This window comes from Triticum aestivum, chromosome 7A, assembly GCF_018294505.1.
Source record: "Triticum aestivum cultivar Chinese Spring chromosome 7A, IWGSC CS RefSeq v2.1, whole genome shotgun sequence".
NCBI lineage: Eukaryota > Viridiplantae > Streptophyta > Magnoliopsida > Poales > Poaceae > Triticum > Triticum aestivum.
Window position 1 is genome coordinate 422,213,490 of NC_057812.1, and position 22,698 is coordinate 422,236,187.

Consider the following 22,698-nt stretch of genomic DNA (forward strand, 5'->3'; position numbering starts at 1 on the left):
TGGGGGGTTGGATGAACAGGACCCCGTGGTAGTAGAGGTCGTTGCCGCTGGATGAACAGGACCCCGACCGAGCCGTTTGGCGGTGGATGAACCACTACTGCAGGATGCTGCTAACGCGACACTACGATTAGAGACCCTTCGACGAAACTGTGTGCGATGCCATAATCGCGAATGGTAGTGTAAAAAACGGTCAAAAAAGGTGCAAAACATTTGCGATGGAGGATGCATCAAACACGGTTCAGATTTTAGTTGCGTGTGTGATTCAGGGCATACTGTTCAGCTCAATTAACCGTTTTCGATGAGGAGGAACAAAAGAAACGGACAGCCATATGAAGGCGTGTGCAATGTACAGCATACAGTTCACTCGGATGAACTGTTTGTGATTAGGCAACCTAAAAGAAACGGGCAGCCAGATGAAGGTGTGTGCGATATACAAGATACGGTTCACTCGGATGAACTATTTGTGATTAGGCAACACAAAATAAATGGTCAGCCATATCAAGGTGTGTGTGGTTGAGGACATACGCTTCAAAAGGATTAACTATTTGTGATTAGGCAACAGAACAGAAACAGGTAAGCCAGATCAAAGTGTCTGTGATTGATGGCATACACTTCACATGGATGAACTGTTTGCGATTAGCCACAACAAACTGAAACAGTTAGATAGATCAACGTGTGTGCACTAGACGGGCACACCCATTCTAATTAAAAGAAGCGTGTGCGATGGTAATAATGAGTGCGCACGGTTGTTGTAACAAGACATGTGCTGACATTGCCTATTTGCCTATTGCGGTGCACCCTATGGTGCAAACGCCAAATACGCGGCCAAGGAGGTGTGCGTGCCCACGTTACACCTTCCGGGAATAGTGCCGCACTTATAAACATCAGTAAATTTTGAGCATGCATCCCATCACAATTTTTTTAGAATAACAGGGAGGCCACGTCCCATCACATTCCGAATTGCAAACCTGTTCACACCGATCAAAACCTAAACGGTTTCCCACTTAGGAGCATATTACTACATGGTTATAAATACTACTACTCCAAGATGACTGCACATTCCTCCTCAACTCCTCATCCACAAAAAGTCAAAAAAAATAAGTCATTCATCATCATTCCCTTGCGTCCGCCATGGCCAGCGTGAATTCTGGGTCGAGAGATTGCCACCAGGGAGAGGCGAGCCTGGAAGTGGAAGCACGAGAGATGTCCCGCCTCGCCGTGAAAGCAGCCAACATGTCCCTCCGCACGGCCATAGGAGTAGAGAGGTCCTGCCGCGCCGCCAAAGTAGCACAAAGGACCCGCCGTGCCGTCGATGCAGCAGACTGGTCCGGCCGCACCGCGGAAGCAGAAGAGATATCCCGCCGCGCCGTGAATGCATCAGAGATGTTCTCCCGTGCCGCGGCGGCTTGGGTAAATGTCTCGCGAGCAGGCGACGACTCTTACAAGCACATGCGTGCCCTCGTCCTTAGGTAGATGGATCAGATCTCCAGATGGGCGAGGTTGCATGATGACCTGAAAGCCTCGTTTGAACAATGTAACGATGTCATCCGGCAACTAAATGAGAGCAATGCGAAGCTCTGGGGCGAGCGTGACCTGCTGAGGGCGAAGATCGTCAGAAGGGCAGAGCAGACCGCTGCCTTGTTGAAGAGGACCGGCATCATCATCGAGAAACTTATGGACGAGAATGCCATGCTGCGCATCGAGCATAGAAGGCTGGTGGAGGAATCCGTGGATGCTCTCAAGCAGCATCTTGAGGACAAGCACTACAAAAAAATGACACATCCATGACATTTTGGGACGAATGAATTTTTTTTGTCATACATATGACACTTCTATGACGATAGATGTGGTGGGCTCCTACTTCTATGACAAAAAATCATGACAGAAAATGGGCTTTTTGTACTGGGTGGGCCGGAGACGCAGCTGCATGACATTCTTTGGGCCGTCCATGATGGAAAAAACCGTGGTAGAAGCGAGGGGGAGGAAAATTTTGGGGAGTTCCCGGTTACGGTGGGAAGTCGGGGGCCGAGCGATGTGTGTTTCTCTCGTACACGTACGCGCGTGTGTGCGAGGCGTTGGCTCTAACTGAACCCGAGAGAGGCGTTGGGCTCTAACTGAACCCGAGCGATTGCACCGCAGGCTACGCGTTACTGAACCCGAGTGATCGATCGATGGCTGTTAACTGAACCCGATCGAGCGATTCCTTCGCTACTACTGCTAACTGGAGCCGATCGATTGGATGAACAGTGAGCGTTGCAGGGGGGTTGGATGAACAGTGAGAGGTGGCGTTGCCTCTGGATGAACAGGACCCCGTGGTGTGGTGGAGGGCTGGACGAACAGTAAATGGTGGAGGGGTGCCCATGTAGGGGTGGTTGAACAGGACCTTGTGGTGTGGATGGCTGGATGAATAGTAGATGGTGGAGGGGTGCCCGTGGAGGGGTGGTTGAACAATAGCCGGTGGAGTAGCGCACGGTGGAGGCTGGATGAACAGGAGCCCGTGGAGACTGGAGGAGGTCGACGGTAGCCCGTGGAGGCTGGAGGTGGTCGACGGTGGAGATGAACAGTATCCCGTGGAGTCCCGTTTTGTGGTACGCCACACCCTTCCCGATGAACAGGACCCTCGTTTCGACCGTAGCGCTCCAACACAAGTCCATTTCGTCCGTTTTGCGATACACCACACCCCTCCCAATCAACAGGACCCCCGTTTCGACCGTAGGAGGTCTGTTTCGTCCGTTTTGCAGTATGCCACACCCCTCCCGATCAACAGTACCCCCGTTTCGACCATAGGAGGTCTGTTTCCTCTGTTTTGCGGTACGCCAGACCCCTCCCGATCAACAGGACGTCGTTCCGAATGTAGGAGGTCTGTTTCCTCCGGTGTGCGGTACACCAGGCCTCGTTTCCATCGCCTGTTCTGTCCAAGCCCTCCCGATGAACACGACCACGCATTCCATTCTGGCCCAGCCGGTTGGCTCCCACACATTCCGTTGCCTCCCGATGAACACGACGCATTCCATTGCCTCCCCATGACCACGACGCATTCCGTTGCCTCCCCATGAACATGACGACGACGCTATTTCTCCGTTCCGACCCAGCCATGTACACGAGCCCTGGCCGTACGTATGCACGAGTAGGCGTTCGAGACCCCGCCCGTATGTACACATACATGGCCGTATTTTCTTTCTTGCACCCTGGCCGCTATACGTACGTGTAGATGCTACGTGCGCGCCTCTACTACGACACGTACGCGCCTCTACTACGACACGTGTGCGCCTCTACATCCACCAGTATATATGTACGTACACGTTCGCGACCAGAATGACAACCCTACGTACGCTTCGACCAGGTGGGTCCCGACTGTCAGGCACTTCCTTGGCTGCGAAGATGTAGCTGGTGGGTCCCAGCAGTCAGGGGGGCGAATCGTTTTTTTTTCTTGCCCGGACGCACTTCCTTGCGTGCGAAGATGTAGCTGGTGGGTCCCAACAGTCAGGGGGAAACGTTTTTTTCACGAAATACAGTGGCCCGTTTGGTGGGTCCCAGCTATCAGGTGGAGGAATCATTATTTTCCACGTAATAAGGAGGCACTTCCTTGCTGCGGCCGTGGACCCAGCTGTCAGCCTCTCCATGTATAGTCCATGTCCGATGGAAGTCGTTCCTTGACCATGTTTACCACACCGCGCCGAGAGCACCAGGTGGTGGACGACGGCGAGGCCTAGGAAGGGGATGACGGGGAGCCGGGGAAGATGCGACAATGGAAGCCCGCGCGGAGAGGAGTATGAGGGTTCACTGGTTCAGCTGCGGTGTGAGGCTGTCATCGCTGCAGGGCCTGGCCAGCGGTGGGAATAGTAGGGGGCGGTGAGGCCTCCGCGGCAGCACAGCCGGCAACGGGAGGCAGGAGCATGCGGCACGACCGGCGCTGCTTTGGGCGGCTGGAGCAAGAAGACCAGAGGTTGAACAAGCACTACGACCGTTGGATGGACATCGTACGGTCACTGGAGCTAGAATCATTCATATTGACTAAAGTTGAAAAAGGCCCCCGTCCCAGTCAACTTAGTAGGCCCACAAGTCAGCCTCCCACCATGGTGGGTCCCAGCTAGCAGGGGGTATTCATTTTTTGTGCGTAATAAGGAGGCACTTTCGGTGGGTCCGAGCTGACAGCGGGGGGAACGTTTTTTCGCGAAATACACTGGCCCATCCAGTGCGTCCCAGCAGTCAGGGGGGAAACATTTTTTTCGCGAAATAAGGTGGGCCGTCCGGTGGGTCCTTGCTGTCAGGTGGAGGAATAATTATTTTGCACGTCATAAGGAGGCACTTCCTTGCGGCCGCCTGGACCCAGCTGTCAGCCTCTCCACGTACAGTACTCTTCTGATGGAACTCGGTCGTTGACCACGTTGACCACGCCGCGCCGAGAGCACCAGGGTGGTGGTCTGGACAATGGCGAGGCCTAGGAAGGGGACAACACGGAGCCAGGGAAGACGCAGCAGTGGAAGCCCGCGCAGAGAGGAGTACAAGGGTTCACTGGTTCGGCTGCGGTGTGAGGTTGCCATCGCCGCAGAATAACAGGGGGTGTGGGCGAGTAGAGGGATGGCCTGGCCAGCGGTGGGAGTAGTACGGGGCGGTGAGGCCTCCACGGCATCACAGCCGGCCACAGGAGGCAGGAGCACGCCACACAAGCGGCGCTGCTTTGGGCGGCTGGAGCAAGAAGACCAGAGGTTGAAGAAGCACTACGGCCGTTGGATGGACATCGTACGATCACTGTAGCTAGAATCATTTATATTGACTAAGTTGGCAAAGCCATCGGTACGCGTCAACTTAGTAGGCCCACAGCTCGGATTTGGCAGAGAACGTATAGCCCATTTGCGATTTGTAAGAATGTACATCCCATTTTTTAATTCTAATAGAATTTACTACAGCCCATTTACAGTTTGTTAAAAGTACAGCCCAACTTCTAGCTAGGACAACGATTAATAATTTCAAACAACCGCTCAAAACAGAATTAAAAAAAATTCCCACATTTTGACGGGATCCGAAATATTTTTATCCAAAATTTCTAGTCAGGTTAAATATAATTTCAAAATAAAGTTGTATTACGTTAAAATCCAACGAAATATTGCGCGCGCAACAAGTAATGAAATTAAAATTTTCAAATTCCAAAAATAATATATTTTTCAAACTAATTACGTGTTTGGTGTATTGTAACTGTCTAGTTATTATAATTACATCCCATTTATTATTTCTTAATGTCCATTTTCTTGTTAAGCCTAATGCATACCTCCTAGGAAAGTTTGCCGCCCAGCGGGGCGGAGAATAACAAGTTGACCCGGATATTGTGTACATCTGTCGGCCCAGTTGCATTGCTGATGTTGAAAAAAGGCCTGTGTAGTACAGTACAACCTAGCATGGTTACTCAGCCCACATTCAGTGACACCGGAAAGGCCTAAACAAGGCTCCTATACAACTTTTTGAAGTCACTGAGCTCAATTAATAACTTAATAAAAAAATTACATTACAGTGGAACCTAATTAAAAGCTGTCACGAGCAAATAAATAATTCAACGGGTCCCACTTGTGTGTGTGCGTGTGTGTGTGTGAGAGAGAGAGAGAGAGACCCATCGGTCGATGCTCGTAAATACATCTTTCAGCCATATGCACTACTGATGCTCAGTAAAAACTTATATAGTTGACACAATCATATAGAACATCATAGGACACTGAACTTGCATACAAAAATTTCCCACAGGCGGCACAATCAGGATGGAAGCAGTGGATCGCTACGGGAAGGGCTATGTTGAAACCAACGAAGTCGTACATAATGGTTCATCGTATTTATCAATCACGGGGAAATATCTTGAATGTTGTGCAAAGAAAACAGACAGACAACACAATAAGTTCTGCTAGCACATTAAGTTGACGTACATACCTTTCTAAAAAAAGTTCAGGTACAAAATTAGAACATGTCACAATCAAATGTACTGGCATATCAGTGCTTCACACCCATAGCTCGGATTTAACTAGTATCTGACAAGATTCAGTTGTTACCTCAAATTAGAGCACATCCAGGCAGCCAGCCCTGCCTGTTCTCCCAAAGAAGCATTTGCCTCCACTGCGCGATGGAGTAGGCCCTGTGCCATCCATCGTTCCGAGCAACACGGGGAAAGTCTGATGTTGACTCCTGTAATGGACGTCATTGACGGACCCTGGCACCAGCGGTGGCGGCAGGACTTCGATTGATGGATTGACCACTTCTTCGACATGCACGAACACTCGATACAGGTACATCCCTAACGTGGTTCGCGGCGGCCTTGGTGGTGACGAATATTACAACCCCGGTTCCTGCACTGGTATCTCAACACCAATCACCTTCGGTATGGTGGACGGCTTCTTCATCCATGCCATAACCGTCAGGGACCAGCTGTCTGGAGGAATAAACATACTTATGAGCTCACCTCCAACGTCGTTGATAAGCTCGTTCATGGACTCGCTGTTCCAAGCACATCGAGGCATGCCATGGAAGGTAAGCTTTGTTAAAAACTCAAGCTCAAATGGCACCGAGCCCCATCCTGGGTGCCACCGATCAAATCTCACCAGCGCGCCATCGCAGAACAAATGCCGGGAAGACTCAAACACACGCCTGCAGTTGAAAGTTGTCCGGAACCTGACGAAGAAATCAGCCGATGGCAGGCAGACTTCGACGAGCAAGTCACTTATTTGGATGACGTGCGCAATGCCAAGAGCTTTGACAAGGTCGTCTGGTGAGACGGGAGGCCGGTCGTCGTTGATGGTTACCATCAGCACTTTGCTGGCAAACTGATCGTCAAGTGCCGCCATGCCACTGTTGAGCGACAGCACACAACAACCAAAGGCAGGACTAACCAAATTCTCGGGCATGCCCAATCAATGCCCTGCCGCGATGCATGCAGTGGTCGTTCTAGTGCATCAGGGATAGCATGCAGATCATTCCAAATTTGAGAAGAGGAAAATGGAAAGGTAGAACGCGGAAGCAGAGGAAGAGAACGCTGGCTAATGAGGCTGGGAGGGGATCGAGCAGGAAGTTAATGCTCCACACCTAAAGGTTTTGGGAAAACCTGATTTTCATAAGGTGACTTATACTCACCTAAACGGAGGGAGTATTCCTTAACCAGAGAATGTTGTGTCTCCCACTCACGTGCTCAAAAAAAACTACGACACATTTTTATCTGTTTGCATAGGTCCCACCTATCAGGAAGGATGGGCACGTACATGAACAGGTACAACTCATTAGTCTACCCGCATAGCCTTTTCGTTTAATCTACCTAGCCGTCTAATCAACTGCATGCATGCCACTTCTCCCATTTACTTCTCCATCGGGAACCGATTCTCCTCGGCTTCTTCACCTCCCCTTCGTCTTCATTTGCATCCAATCCCCACTGCGTTCACATTGTTTTAACCTCTTTAAATAATCATCTACTACTTCAGTTAGACTAGCTATCTAATCCTAATTCTCCAAACCATAGCCCTCCGTTCCAGCGGTTCCAAATGGTGGAAGAGATCGAGATGCAGGTTTTTAGCGTCCAACATGTCCTCGTCAAAGGCTCGATGTGCATAGTTGCCATCATCACCGTCCACCCAAGGGCTGTTCGGCAGTGGATCAACAATGTATCCAACTCCCTCAAAAAGGTAGAGACAAGGGTCATCGGTCTCGACGTAGAGTACACGGAGTGTGCCCCTGGGAAGATCTAGCGCGCCGCCGTCCTTCAACTGTGCCACGAAGATGATGTTTTGGTGTACCACATCATACACTCGCCCTCCATACCACGTGAGCTTCACGATTTCTTGTCTCGGGAGGACGTATACTTCTGTGGGGCAGCCATCGAAGGCGACACATAGAAGCTGGAGCCGTACAACCTTGATTTGAAAAGCATCGCTGACCTACAAACCAGAATCAAAATTCTTGTAGAACATTGTGATAAACAGACACCATCCCTATTCGACGTAGCAAATTTTGTGCTCGGTACAAATCTTCAGATGGGTGATAAGACGGTGTCATTAAGGTCGTCTGGATGGGAGAATTATCCCTTGACATACGAGCGGATAAAATATGCTGCCCTCGATGCCCGTGTGAGTTTCGAGATAGCTGCAAGGTCCAAAGTGCTTGTTGCGAAGCCATCTTCCACAGAGAATGAGAACAAGAAGAAGAAGAAGAAGAAGAAGAAGAAGAAGAAGAAGAAGAAGAAGAAGAAGAAGAAGAAGAAGAAGAAGAAGAAGAAGAAGAAGAAGAAGAAGAAAAGACTGCACCAGCAGGAGGGCATTATGGATGGATGAGCTATTTCCTCTCTTGTAAAAAAATTATTCCCTCTCGGTGTATATTGATATAGATGGACTATTTCAATGGTGTGCATGTCTTTGGAACAGAGTAGTAGCGTGGGTCCGCTTGACTATAAGGAACTATTTATCCGCATATATAGCTTTCTCTGCTACTCCTTCCAGTGATCGGTATGCAGTGCATGTGTCCATAGACATGACAGCTTGTCCATGGAAGTTCAACTATGGCGACCATCACGTTTCATCTCACGATTCCCACGACGCCTCTCCAACCCACGGCACCACGCCCCCGATGTGCACCTCACCCCTCTCGGCCGCACCGCCCCTCTACCTTTGTGTGCATGACATTTGGGCCACCTAAAATGCGGCGAGCATCAAGTTTCTACCACAGCCACCCGCGATTCCCACGATGCCGCTTGAACCCATGAAACCACACGTCCCCCGACCTGCGGCTCACCCCTCTTGGCCCCACTGCCCCTCTGCCTACGGGAGCATTACATGTGGACCAGTCACCTATTGGGTCCACATGTTATTGACTCAAAGGTAGGTGTAGTAAGGCGCTGAAGCTCAGTCCTGACGGCCCTGAGAGGGAAATGTAACTCCTGCGCCAGGGCTTGTGGTGCTCCCGCAGCACGAACTCGTGTCAAACTCGAGATTTGTTTCTTTACTATACATGCACGCAATGATTTAATGGACATTGTAATCTCAACATGTAATGGGGAGCTTTAAATTTGAATTTGAAACTTATAAAACGAAAAGATTCAAAACAAATAATCTGGGAGAGAGGGAGTATATCGTAGGATGTGTCCCATACAAAATAAGTCCCCTGGTTTGTCACCGTGAAGATGCGGTTAGAAAGGAGCACAACGTCTTCCTACTCGTACGGCAACAAATCGGCCGCAGACAGCATGGTCCGCTTTTGACCGCCATGTGCAAGGTTTGTGCTATCTTATTCAATCTCACCATGGTTCCATCGTACCAATTCATGCGGTGGCCCGTTGCATGGCTGATCCCAATGTTGGACAAAGTTTCTACGGGAACGGTGTCACCGTTGTAAATTCTGTGCAAATTGATGTTGGTACCCTCCCATACATATGCAAGCCAATCTCCACTCGCACCGAGCCTAACCTGTGAAATGGTGGGCAGGGGGAGAATTAGGAAATGGACACGGAAGTAGTCTTTAGAATGCATTTACTATGTGATCAAACTCATCTTACCTGCTCATCGGAGGAAATCCGAGTGCTCCTCAACGTCGACATCTCAAGGGGCGTCAACTTGCAACTACGGCCACGCCGCGTTGGAGAGACCCCGAAGGAAACATCCTCGTGCGTTCCACGAAACATCAAGATGCATTTGTATGAGTAGTTTATCTTGTGAGAGAAAAGGATGAACGAGGGAAGGACTCTAGAGATAGAGATGGACACTACTACTACCAATGCGCTGGCCCGTGCATTGCAATGGAACCAAAGTAGTAGAATAATACTTGTTCACATGCTTGAAATATAAACACTCTAGTTTTGATATACATGTGTCAGCAGACATGACAGCTTGTCCATGGAAGTTGAACCACGACAACCATCACGTTTCTTTGTTTCTACCACTGCCACACCCACATGTGATTCCCACGACGCCGCTTCAACCCACGGCACGACGTCCCCCGACGTGGACATGGATCCTCTGACATGGCTATCACTGCCTTGCCCTACCTTTCCTTCGCTGACAGGTGGGACACACGCTTATGGGTCCTACATGTCAGTGACAGAATGGTTGGATTGTTCGCGTCAGGGGATCCACATCCCCCCGACATGCCCATCATCCCTCTTGTCCCCACCGCTCCTTTGCCTTTGTGTGCATGACATGCGGGCCAGCTAAACTGCGGCGACCATCAACTTTCTACCACAGACACACCCGATTGGACGCGGTTTGCCTGCTCCGCTGCTGTGCTCCGATTCGTACTCCCACACCGTAGAATTTTCTTCCAGCGGCTGTGACACATTTCGTCCCGGGCATCAATCCTCAGCTGGGGTACTTATGTACTATAGGTAGTACCCGCCGGTGTGGCCATCTACGCCTCGTAACGCTCGGACGCCCAGCTGAGGCACCCTCGCCATAGCCATGCCACCACCGGCTGGTTCATCTCGAACGAGTGAGTCACGAACCACGCCACCACCATGAGAATGACATGTGGGCCAGCCGCATTTAAGGTCCGCATGTCATTGACTCATAGGCCGGGCACTAAGCCACTGAAGTTCGGTCCCGTGGGCCCCGAGAGGGAAATGTAACTCCTGCGGCAGGCCTTGTGGTGCTCCCGCAGTACGAGCTCATGCCAAAACTGGAATTTGTTTCTTACTACTACCAACTAGTACTAGTAAGGTACACGTGCATTGCACGCATGAGATTCTGGTGGTTTGTGCATTATGCTTCTACATGTGGAGCTTTCTGGATTCTAACATGTGGCAAAATCTGGTGGAATGTAAGGTTAGGCAAGTTTGATTAACTTAGGTGAGTGTTTGGTTCAAGCCACACCTTAGGCAAGCCACACTAAGGCCCCACATGACATACACACAAAAAATGTGGCAAGATTCCCTTAGGCTTGCCAACTTGTGGCTCTCATTTTGAAGAACTAATAACTGTGCCTAAGCTTAGTTGTGGCAAAGTTAGTCATGAATTAAGTTCAACCATGGAGTCTTCTAGATTATACATGTGGCAGAATCTGGTGGATGATATCCAACGGCCAGTAGTGCTCGGATTTGCCATCTTTGTACCGTCGGATTGGCTTCATCCAATAACCAACTTTCAAAGTTTTTCACACACTATATAGGGGGTATAGATATAGATGTGTCGGTCTATTGCAATGGATCCAAAGTATATCTATTTAGTGGAGTGCACTCTAAACACATTATCTATTTATTTTTCTCTAACCTTCCGTAGCCATGCAACCAAGCCACATAAGCTTCATGGGTGCCCCCCACATCATATTATTCATACTACGTTGATTGAAAAAAAGATAAATCACCCAAAACAAGATCTTCCTGTTTCTTGTTCCTACGATGTTGTGTCGTGCACGTACCTACTAGTTGTATAGTGGTAGTACTAGTAATATAGTATTAGGAGTACAAACTTGGTACTAGTAGGAGTAGTACTAGTACGGAATGCTCCTACTATATCAATGAGCCCCGTCTGACACCAGATTTCTTGGCTTCCGTGCTACAGCTAGATCTTCCCCTCGTTTCTGTTTTCCAACCCGGTGGCGGGCGGGGTGTCGGTTTGCTCAACGGCGGTCCCACATGAAAGTGAAAATGCTAGGCAACACGCCTTCCCTAAGCTATGTGTCGTGCCGGACAGGACGTATTGTACTCCCGATTCCCGGGCGTTTGGGGGTGCGACGCTAACGCGACAAGCCTTTTCCTTTTACGAGCAATGTACCCGTGCGTTGCGACGGATCCAAAGTAGTAGAATAGTAGTATTTGTTCACAAACTTGAAAGAAATCACTATTGTTTTGATATACTCCTAATAGATTACTCCCTCCGTACCTAAATATTTGTCTTTTTTGAGATTTCAAATGGACTATCACATACGGATTATATATACATATTCTAGTGTTTCTAGCAAGATGCCCGCGCATTGCATGAAGTTGATGGAAAAGGTAAGCACAACTTATAAATTGACGGATGGAGTACTAGTTACAGTGCTGCATACAATTAAGCAAAGGGATCGCACATGTCGGTATTGACTGGAACGAGAATGCAACAGCACAATAAGAATTAAGGCCACGATGATGCGATCGCAGTGGTGGTTACAAAAGGCAAGAAGAAAGATGGATCCACGAACGTACGACCTCCTCCTCCTCAACTTAGTGCGCCGGGCCACCGACCGGCGGCTAAGGAGCGTCGTCTTTTGTGCTGAGGTCGAGGTGCTTCTCAGCAAAGGCATCCAAGGCTTCCAGCCGGTTGAGGAAGGCCAACGTCATAGTGTCCTCACTGGCCTTGTAGATACCTATGTACACGATTTCCTCGTACACGTGGATGTGTAGGTTGACGAATTCTTGCAAGGTGAGGTGCCTCGCGGCGAGCGCGACCTCCAGGTGGACATTCTTCATGGCGTCGGCGGGCAGTCGCAGGGCCACCAGTGCTTGAAAGAGGTTCCGGCCATGGAGGCCGATTAGGGTGGTAGGCAATGAGGAGCCCGAGCACGCGGGCTGGAGGAGCACGGCGATGTCGTCCGCGAGCTTATTGAGGACGGTGAACTTGTTGCTGGTGGCAACAATCATCGGGTCCAACTGAGAGTCGTAGTTGGCATCGACGGCGGCCATCCACCAGCCGGTCTCAAACACCGTCTGGAGACGATCCTCGGCGCCATGCCGCAGGCCGGCGTCGTGGACCATCTGGCGCAGCCACTGGCCACTCACGCGCATCACCGCCATGGGTCTGGTGTGAGCTCTTTTGCGCTTAGTGTACGTGCTTAGGCAAATGTTTAGGTGCGTACGATGTGGTAGATGCATCGGAATGGAGGGGCGCCTTTATATGAGGGCAAACTGCGTTGCATTCACATCGTGCAGCCTCTTTTCTCGGACCTCCTCGCATTACTTCCCTCATGCATTAATTGAAGGAGGATGCATTGGCCGTTCAACATATCGGGAACCGCTACTCCCTCCCTCGTCTGCATTAAAGCCATATCGGGAACTGCGCCGCCCACTGTCAAATTGAATACTCCCTCTCTATATGTACCACCTTTTTTAATTTCAAGTTTTGCTCCATGGCGCAATCCATCGATACTATTAATGTACAAAAGTAGAGTATATACATTTTTTAAAAGGCTAGAGGGCGGGGCAGTCTAGCTCGGTCGATTTCACGAGAGGCGAGGTCCTTTGTGATTTTACGGCTCATTATTGTTGTCAAATCGAATAGTACTGTGCGGCCCGCTGCACGCTCGGCGCCTCCATTAAACCCCTCTGTTAAACCCGCATGCAAACCGAGAATCCTACTCCGGCCACACATCCGTTCATGAGCGGGCCGGAATTAAACGTAACACCGGCCGAGCTCCTCCCGTCCGCCCTTAGTTTAAACGAGGCCAGACGCCGGCCAAGCTCCTACCGTCCGCCCCCTATTTACACGAGGGCAGACAGACGATGGGCAAGAATCGCACCCCTTCGCCGCTCCCCCATCTCCTCCTTCACCATTTTCTCCACTCTTCCGATGGCTTCCGATGAGCCGTTCTCCGGCATATTACCCGGCTGGGTGGCCAGCCGAGCCCTCCGGATATGGGCGAGGCCGCTCGGTGCTTCACCAACCTCTCTTGGGCCGACGGAGCCAGTTGCCGCCCCAAGCAGGCGCGTGGTTCAGCAACTCGCCGCTCCAGTTCAGCTCGATGAGGAGTGGCGAGTTGCTCCATGCCGGCATGGCGGTGAGCACGCCGGTACAGGCGCCGTCGCTGCTGCGTCATACCGCGCCACCAGTGTTTGCGGTGGCCGCGCATCCCGTGTCTGTGGGCGCGCCTCCCATGCCTGCGGCAGCACCATGCAGGCAGAGACAGAAGCCGGGTGTGTGGAAAGCGACGATTCAGTGGCCAGCTTCTCCGTGTCCACCGCCATCATCGAGGAGAAGTAGAACACGGGAGGCCGCCGCCACTTGGGACCCATGAAGGCCACCGCCAAGGCGACGACCGTGGATTCAGGTGGTTTCTTTGCTGCTTCGTCTCTTCCGAGGACCTTCGTCGACCCCGCAAGTGTCTGACGGACATGAGGAAGACAAAGGGATCCGCGGGCGGCCATTTAGAACTAAAATAAGTCTAGATACATCCATTTCTAGGACAAGTATTTCCGGACGGAGGGAGTATTAATTATACAACACAGCCGGATTGGCACCTCTTAGTTCATGTAAATGTAATGAAATCCATCATGTTTATATGAAGATCCAGCTTTTTTATACAAAATCCTTCATGCTTATATGAAATCAGTCCATGTTTGCACGAATTTCATCTGGTTGGTTAGAGTTGTAAAAATGTATGCCACTGGCGTTTGATGTCGTCCTTCGCTTAAGGAAGTGGGAGGAAATTTGTCGGCTGCCGTTGGAGATGCTCTTTATGCTGGAAATAATAGTGACATCCAATCCATTTGAGTTAATTGCCTGTATGATTGTCCCTCTATAAAAAGTTAATTGCATGTAAAGTGTACACGTGACTTGCAGGGTGGCTACAACTTCGCACAGAAAATTAAAAAGAAACAAGTCCATCCTTAATCTTGTATTCTAAGTACTCTGTGGGTTCCACTATCAGTATAGTAGCGAAAGAAGTATATATTAAATAAGTAGAGTAATATATAATATAAAAATATAAAGTTAAAAGACAGAATTCGAACTCATGTCATCACGTTGCGAGCATCCGACGCTATCCAGCCCAGCACATTTTTGTTGTAAACCATGCTGGAGATATATCTCCATGTCTACTCTTATATATACTCCATTCGTTCCTAAATATTTGTCTTTTCAAAATTCAAATGGACTACCACATAGGGATGTGTATGTAGACATATTTTAGAGTGTAGATTCACTCATTTTGCTCTGTATGTCTTTTCAGGAAGGGGTCAGATTTGTCCTTGATTTATCTATGAGGTATCTAGATGGCACTGCACCGCCAAGAAAAGAGGGTAACATCAAAATTATGGACTACTTTTTTGAGTATGTTGGTAAGGTCCGGTCATAGTCACTTGTTGAAATCTCTAAAAAGACAAATACTCCCTCCGTCCGGAAATACTTGTCATCAAAATGGATAAAAGGAAATGTATCTAGATGTATTTTAGTTTTAGATACATCTCTTTTTATCCATTTTGATGACAAGTATTTTCGGACGGAGGGAGTAGAAAACAGAGTTGGTGATGATGGTGTGCGTGCCATCCTGCAATATAGGCCGTCGGATTTATATCTAACGGATAGGAAAGAAACTATGGCAATTTTACAAAAATATACCCACATGTCTCTCCACGTTCGCAAATAAGGCCTTCCCTCGTTCAACCTTTTCTCTCACAAGATAAACTACTCGTACAAATCCATCTTGATGTTCCGTGCAACGCATGGGCAGCTAGCTAATTTCTTTTAAAATAGTTGGTGCGATAATTGGGTTGAAGTGATATATTTTATGTCTGCCCCGAATGATTTCAGATTCACTAGTAGTAACAAAGAAAAGGTTGCCTTGTTAATTAACAGAAAACAGGGTGAAAACTATCACATGAGGCCGGTAAAAATAAGGCACACTGGGTTCAGCGTCATCGTCACTATAGCTGTGCGCGCGCAAGAAGTCTACATATCGAGGGGGCTACCAAGCGAGGTACCGAGACACAATGTTTGAGAGAGAAACCAATTGACAGATTATGATCAGATCGAGTTTTCACCCTTCTGTTGTCATTGTTGTGGGGGGAGGGAGAGAAAGATGTATAAGAGTGTGCGCGGTAGGCACAGAGGCACAACTAGCGAGTGTGTGTGTGTGTGTGTGTTTGAAAGAGGAGTAGATAGATTATTATCAAGATCGATGTGCCACCCTACTCCTTCGGTGCCGGGTAGTGTGTGTGTGTGTGTGTTTGAGAGAGAAGCCAGTCGATAGATTAGTATCAAGATCGAGGTGTCACCCTACTCCTTCGGTGTTGGGAAGTGTGGGTGTGTGTGTGGGGGGGCAGTGACACTCACATATCTCTACTCTTATAAAAAACAGAGTTGGTGATGATGGTGTTCCTGCCATCCTACAATATAGGCCATCCGATTTATATCCGACGGACAGGAAGGAAACTATGGCAATTTTGCAAAAAGATACCCACACCCCTCTCCGCATTTGCAAATAAGGCATTCCCTCGTTCATAGTTTTCTCCCACAAGATAAACCTCTCATACAAATGCATCTTGATGTTCCGTGCAACGCATGGGCATCTTGCTAGTAGGGAGAAGGAGTTTGTGTGACACATATCTAGCTATATTAAGGGATAGGTAGATAGAATATGTGTGAGAGACATTATTATACTTTGAGACATTAGTGGCTGTGGTTGGGCGGAATTAAAGGGGTGGGCGTGTTAGACATACAGAGTGTGTGTGTGTTTCTGTGTGAGAGACTTGTAGGACGGGGTAGAAAGACGAATTTAATGCTGACGGAGGGAGAGAAATACATGAAGTGTGCGTGTGTGATTCCGATGCCCACAGGGAAATGAGATATGTATGCGTGTGAGAGAGATTGCACAATTCATTCACGTATCACTATCTAGCGATCGTGGACATGCATCGCTTGAACATAAGTCAATATCTACTTCGTATCGTGGCCAAAGGTACAATATTGATTCAACGCTATAAAGATTGGACACCCACATATCACATTTTTTTCTATTTAAATAAACCTTTTCAGTTGTGCATGCGAAAGTTATAGTGATGTTTCTTCAAACAACCAATGTAGCTATCATGTACATGCACCATTGTTACTCTTGCATTCAAATTCATTAGTCTTGGATGATTTAAGTTTCTATTTTGAAGTAATATATGTAATATTCATATATGAATTCAACGGGTACACAATTTATGAAATGGAGGCTATTTAATCATATGAGGTAACACTTTTAAGTAGCTGACTACAATATCCATTTCTTTTTGTGCGCATCTACACTAACACGTCAATGCATTATGTTTAAAGTAAATAACCAATGGCACTAAATTATCTATTTACATGAGAAAACATAGCCTGAGCGTTTGATCCCTTTTTTGTGAACGCGCCACTACACCCGTACGATTGGCCGCGCCCGTGTGAACGTCCTAGTTATCGGCGCATCATCCCGAGTTATTGTCTTTTTTCTGGAGTGGACTTCACACCAGTTATTAACTGCTGACGCGTGCCCCGTGTACACAGTCTAGCATGACCTTCCCGCTAGCACGATCCAAAATTAGTTGAAACTAGATACGAACGATCACGCGGGCGGCAAAATCTCCCGCCTCCTTCTAAAATTTCCGCCACCTTAGTCTTTAGCATGCGAAATCCCCCTTTTGTCCTTGGTGCACGGAGACCAATAGTTACAATACCGCCCTCATCTACATGATAGGTCGGGGCTGCTTTGGCAACTTCCGGTTCCCCCACTACATGGCACTCCCATTTCCTCTCCCCCTCCCGCAAAAACGACTAACTCCACAGCACCAGAGCATCTTACATCACGTCGTCCGTACCTCATCACCCTTTGTCCCCTCCCCTCTCGAAACCCTAGACTGCTCATCCACCGGCGTACCATAGCCCATTCACTGCCAGCAGCGTCCACCTCGCTAGATCTGCTTCTGCCGCTGCATCTACCCCTCCCACCTCCCCTAGAAACAAGTAGACTGCTCATCCACCAGTATACCACAGCCCATTCAGTGCTAGCCTTGTCCACGGCGCCGGATCTGCTTCGCCGGTACTCTCGTCAACCGCCGCGCATCTGCAGCGGCTCATTTGTACTCCCCACCGGAGACGCTTCGTCCACACCCCCCAGAGCTGCCCCACCGACGCCCCCGTCGACGGCCTCTGATCATGTTCGCCGACACCTTCCTCAACCCTACTGAAGCCGCTTCACCGACACCTTCCTCAACCCTACCGGAGCCGCTTCGCCGACACCATCGTCAACCCTACCAGAGTAGCTTCGCCTATACCATTCTCAACCCTACCGGGCCGCTTTGCCAACTCACAAGTCCACGACCTCAGATCCGCTTCCTCGCACCCTCATCCAACCTGTCGGAGCAGCTTCTGACGCCCCGTCCACGATCGTAGATCAGCATCGTTGACACCACCTTAACCCAACCACCGGAGCAGCTTCTGACGCCCCGTCCACGGCCGCAAATTCGCATCGTTGACACCATCCTTAACCCAACCACTGGAGCAGCTTCTGACGCCCCATCCACATCCGCAGATCCGCGTTGTCGACACCATCCTTAACCCAACCACCGGAGAAGCTTCACCTACGCCCTCGTCCACGGCCACAGATCCGCTTCGCCCACACCGTAGTCCACCCTACTGGAGCCGCTCCACAAACACCCTACTCGACGGTTCTAGATCTCCTTACCGGACCCCGACAGCCAGCGCAGCATCATCACCCTCGATGTTCCTAACCTGATTCCCACCGTCTGGAAAGATGCCAAGCACCCGCCACGGCCTAGGTACTTGTCACCTTTAAACCCGTCCAGCATCACCTTCCCGATGTACTTCAAATATACTAACCGGTCGTTGTTACCTGTTATGCAGCTGGCAAAAACTACAAGGACGATGTTTCTTCTGGATCTAACAGCTTGGCCAACCAAGATCCTGGACTGAGGCATTGCTATGATCTTGTAAGCGCGTCTCTCTCTCTTGTATTGTTCTGTGCCTGCCAGCGTGCTTTGCTAGGATTTTCGACCAGTAATCCCTTTGTGCAGACAATGATTTCTACTACTGGCTGCTAAATTAGATATGTCGATGTCATACATGATACTACCTCATACCTACGTTCCTAAATATAAGTCTTTCTAGAGATTCCACTATAGGCTACATACGGAGCAAAATGAGTGAATCTACACTCAAAAATGCATCTATATACATCTGTATGTGGTCCATACTGCAATCTCTACAAATACATATATTTAGGAACAGGGGCAGTACATTACACAAAATCATTGGTGGCATGTAGGAATTCCAGTGCACTACATTAGGCTCCCTTAGAGTGCCTGCTAGTCCAGCATATAGAGTCATGGCTAGTTTATGGTATGCACACAATCGTTAATTGGTGGTTTAAATATGCGCAAGGGATATGCAATGTAGTATCATGTAGAGATGTCTGAAATTAGCCATGTCAACTTGCAGATAGGGTTACACAATGAAAAAGTACAAGATGTATGTGGCAATTTCATGGAACATCGCAAAAAAAGGAGAGGCAGCGGTGAGCCTATACAGTGTGCTATGGTACGTCACTCCTCCATTGCAATCGTCGTGACATGTTATTTGTATGCCAGTTCTATTAGCCAAGTTTCTTAGGGACAGTTATTACGAGTTATCCTAAGAAAATAATTAATATGATAGGAAAACCAGTTCTTTTCATTGCGTTTTCAGCTTATCTTTGGTATGATCCGTGGAAAGTCTAGATTGCATTATATTTTTTTCATTTTGCTGCCCATATGGAAATTAATTTGACTTGCAAATATCACAAATTGAACCCAGTGCAGTAATTAATATGATAGGAAAACAGACCATCACTATTTTCTCAAAATGCAAATACAAAGATACCATCTACTTGGCACAATCTACTTTGGTCAATGTTTTCCATAGAGATCCCATTGCCTAATTTAAACGAAGAACGCATAACCCACATTTAAATGAAGAACAATTATTTATTGAAATTCGATGGTCCAAGTGGCTGGTTATTATCGTATAGCAGCACCACCTGAAAGCATCATATAGCAGCAGCAGCTCATAGCAACTCATCATACAGCAGTAGCAGTCTGCAATTCATCATATACCAGCAGCAGCTCATAGCAATTCATCATATAGCAGCAGCAGGAGCAGCTCATAGCAATTCATCATATAGCAGTAGCAGGAGCAGCTTGTAGCAACTCATCATATAGCAGCAGCAGCTCATAACAATTCATCATATAGCAGCAGCAGCAGCTCATAGCAGCTCATCATACACCAGCAGCAGCTCATAGCAATTCATCATATAACAACAGCAGGAGCAGGTCATAGCAATGCATCATATAGCAGCAGCAGAAGCAGCTCATAGCAATTCATCATATAGTGGATCAGAATGAAAATTTGGCAAAAAATCAGAGGAGATCCTCACCTTGTTGGATGAGCTCATCCTTCAATAGCACCTCAAGGCCATGGCCTGGGAGGAGGGGAGGGGGGATAAGGTGCCTTCTGCCGCAGTGTGGCATCAGCCGTAGTTGTGCAGTGCCCGTCGGAGTAGTGCGTTGGACGAACCACAGTGGAGCAGCTGCTGGAGACCATGAGAATGAGGGGCGGCGCCAGAGGGAGGAGCAGCCAGGGAGATTTGCCACTAACCGCCAGCCATGTAGCCTAGCTAGACATAGCATCGTCGAGGACCAGGCCAGATGGACCAGTAGCAACGACTCGCTGGAGGAACCCTAGTGCTGCAGGTAGGGGATCGAGGTAGAGGGCAAGGGGAGAGGAGATGCAAGCGGGCAGGGCAATGAATGCTTGCATGTTTTTTTACTTGAGGGTCAGGTGTGACATGGGCATCAGCAGTTGCATTTTGAGTGTAATATAGGAAGGCAATAGAGTCATTTCACTATTCCCCTTCCCTTCAATTTTTAGTGAGGTTCTACCCGAAACACCACCCTCCAAAGCAAAATTAGTTCAGCCCAAGACCATAACTCAAAAATGACTTCTTTACATCTTTTATGGCTTATTTTAACAATATGCCATGAAAAGGCGGAATCAAACTGGCCCTTAACCTGCATTTCAATTGTGCGTGCAATGATGAATCACTCCTGCCTGCTATCTGTACATTTAGGCATCATCATGCATGGCATAACCTAATACATGTGCATTCCATTGTAGAATCCGGAATATGCAATGTTTATGTTAGTTCATATGTTGCACATGATGTTTAAATGCCCCTTAAGTCTGGTCAGTCAAGTGATGGTCTTTAAGCCTCCTTCTTTGCTTCTTTTCTTGATATGTAAGATTTTCTCACACATCTGTTCAATTACTTGTTTGCATCAGCCAGCCATACTAGGACTGTTTACTTTGATTACTTGATGTTCTTGACCTAACACTCTAATAGAGCTTGTCAACAATTTAAACACTAAGGGTTGTTGTAGTGGGGCCTTGTCTAACTCATAGGTGACATAAGGGTTTGGCTGTACACTACAATAGGCTCTCCAAGAGTACCTGGAGATCCAGTTCGAAGGTATGCCTAGTTTTTACATAGTGCAGACATAGTAAATGCTCATTTCATTGTGTTCAAGTGCAAGAGATGCGGCATGTTTCATTATATGGTGTTGTTTTGTTATAATCTCATCCTTTTGTGTTCACAAACTGGAAAGTATGCATATTTGTCTTCCAAGGAGACGAGTAACTAGTTTGTGTCACCTTGCAGAGGGGGTGAAATGAAGATAAGATTGAGGATTTCCATGTACAAGATGTTAGGAAGGAGCCTTGCAAGAGAAGTAGGAGATGTGCTGAGCCTCTTCAACCTGCTAAGGTAAGTCACTGTATGCAACTCAACAGTTCAATTCCTTGTTTGTTTCAGGCATAGTTAATTTTCTCTTTTCAATTGCTTTATTTGTCCTCGGTTAATGAGATGCCCAAATAATCATGCCTGATGTTCGGTACTTGTATCACTATTAGTTGACATAATTAAAGGCCTTACCATTTAATTACTCTGCCGAAGTGTGCCTGAAGCTTTGAAGTCTATTAACCAACTATTATTGCATGAGGCTCACAATCTAGTTTACACTACGCTAATGATTGCATAGTTTTGCCTGCTGCAGTATGTCTGAATGAAACCCTCTGTTGTTCATTATGCCCCCTAAGAGTTTAATTGAGGCACATAATGGCCAACTGCTTGCTTACTTATACGCAATGTGCTGTCTAAATTTGTAACTTGTCTGTGTTTTCGATTGGGCCCCAACATCAAGCTCCTCTGGTGAGCTAAGAGGGATTTCTGTATGCGGGCTGCATAGACTATCTTTTTTATAATTTCTAAAATATCACCTGCTTATTCTTCATGACGTGTAACATTTTTTTTGAAAGTGACGTGTAACATTATTGTTAGTCCTGTTTTGCCATGTAGTACAAAATAGTGTCTTGTTCGCTTCACTATTGTAACTATATTATTTCCCTAGTCATGTGTACTTACAAAAACATTTCAGGATGAAGTGACATCAACACAAAGATCTACGAGCAGTGCGGCATGGCCGTTACTGAATGATTATGGATTGGAATTGGAATGTGCTGATGTTCTCGAGCATAAACTAGAGGTGGCAAGACAACGTGTACATGATTGTCAACGTATAATCAACAAGTTGAGACTGGACATGCAGGTATTAGATGCAGGAGTCAAAAAAATGAAACAAGACACTAAGGTAACCATGCAGGAATTGGAGATTTTGCAGACTAAAATTTGTGCTATCTGAATCCGGCCAATCCTATTTTCTGAAGAGATTATAGTTCAAATGGAGTTAAGTTGATGTGTGTCCATGATGTATGAGCTGTATTTGCCCAGTGTATGTAATTTGCTGTTTGTGTATGCTTTATTATCACCTGTGCCGAACCATAATGCCTAGTGGGTATAATCGGCTGTAATTTCTTTATTGTATAGTGTAGGATTATTCTACCTTTCTATGCCTTGATCTCTTTGTTGTATAGTGTATGCTTTTTAGAGGTAATAGTATTGAGTAGGATAATTCTTTGAATATTC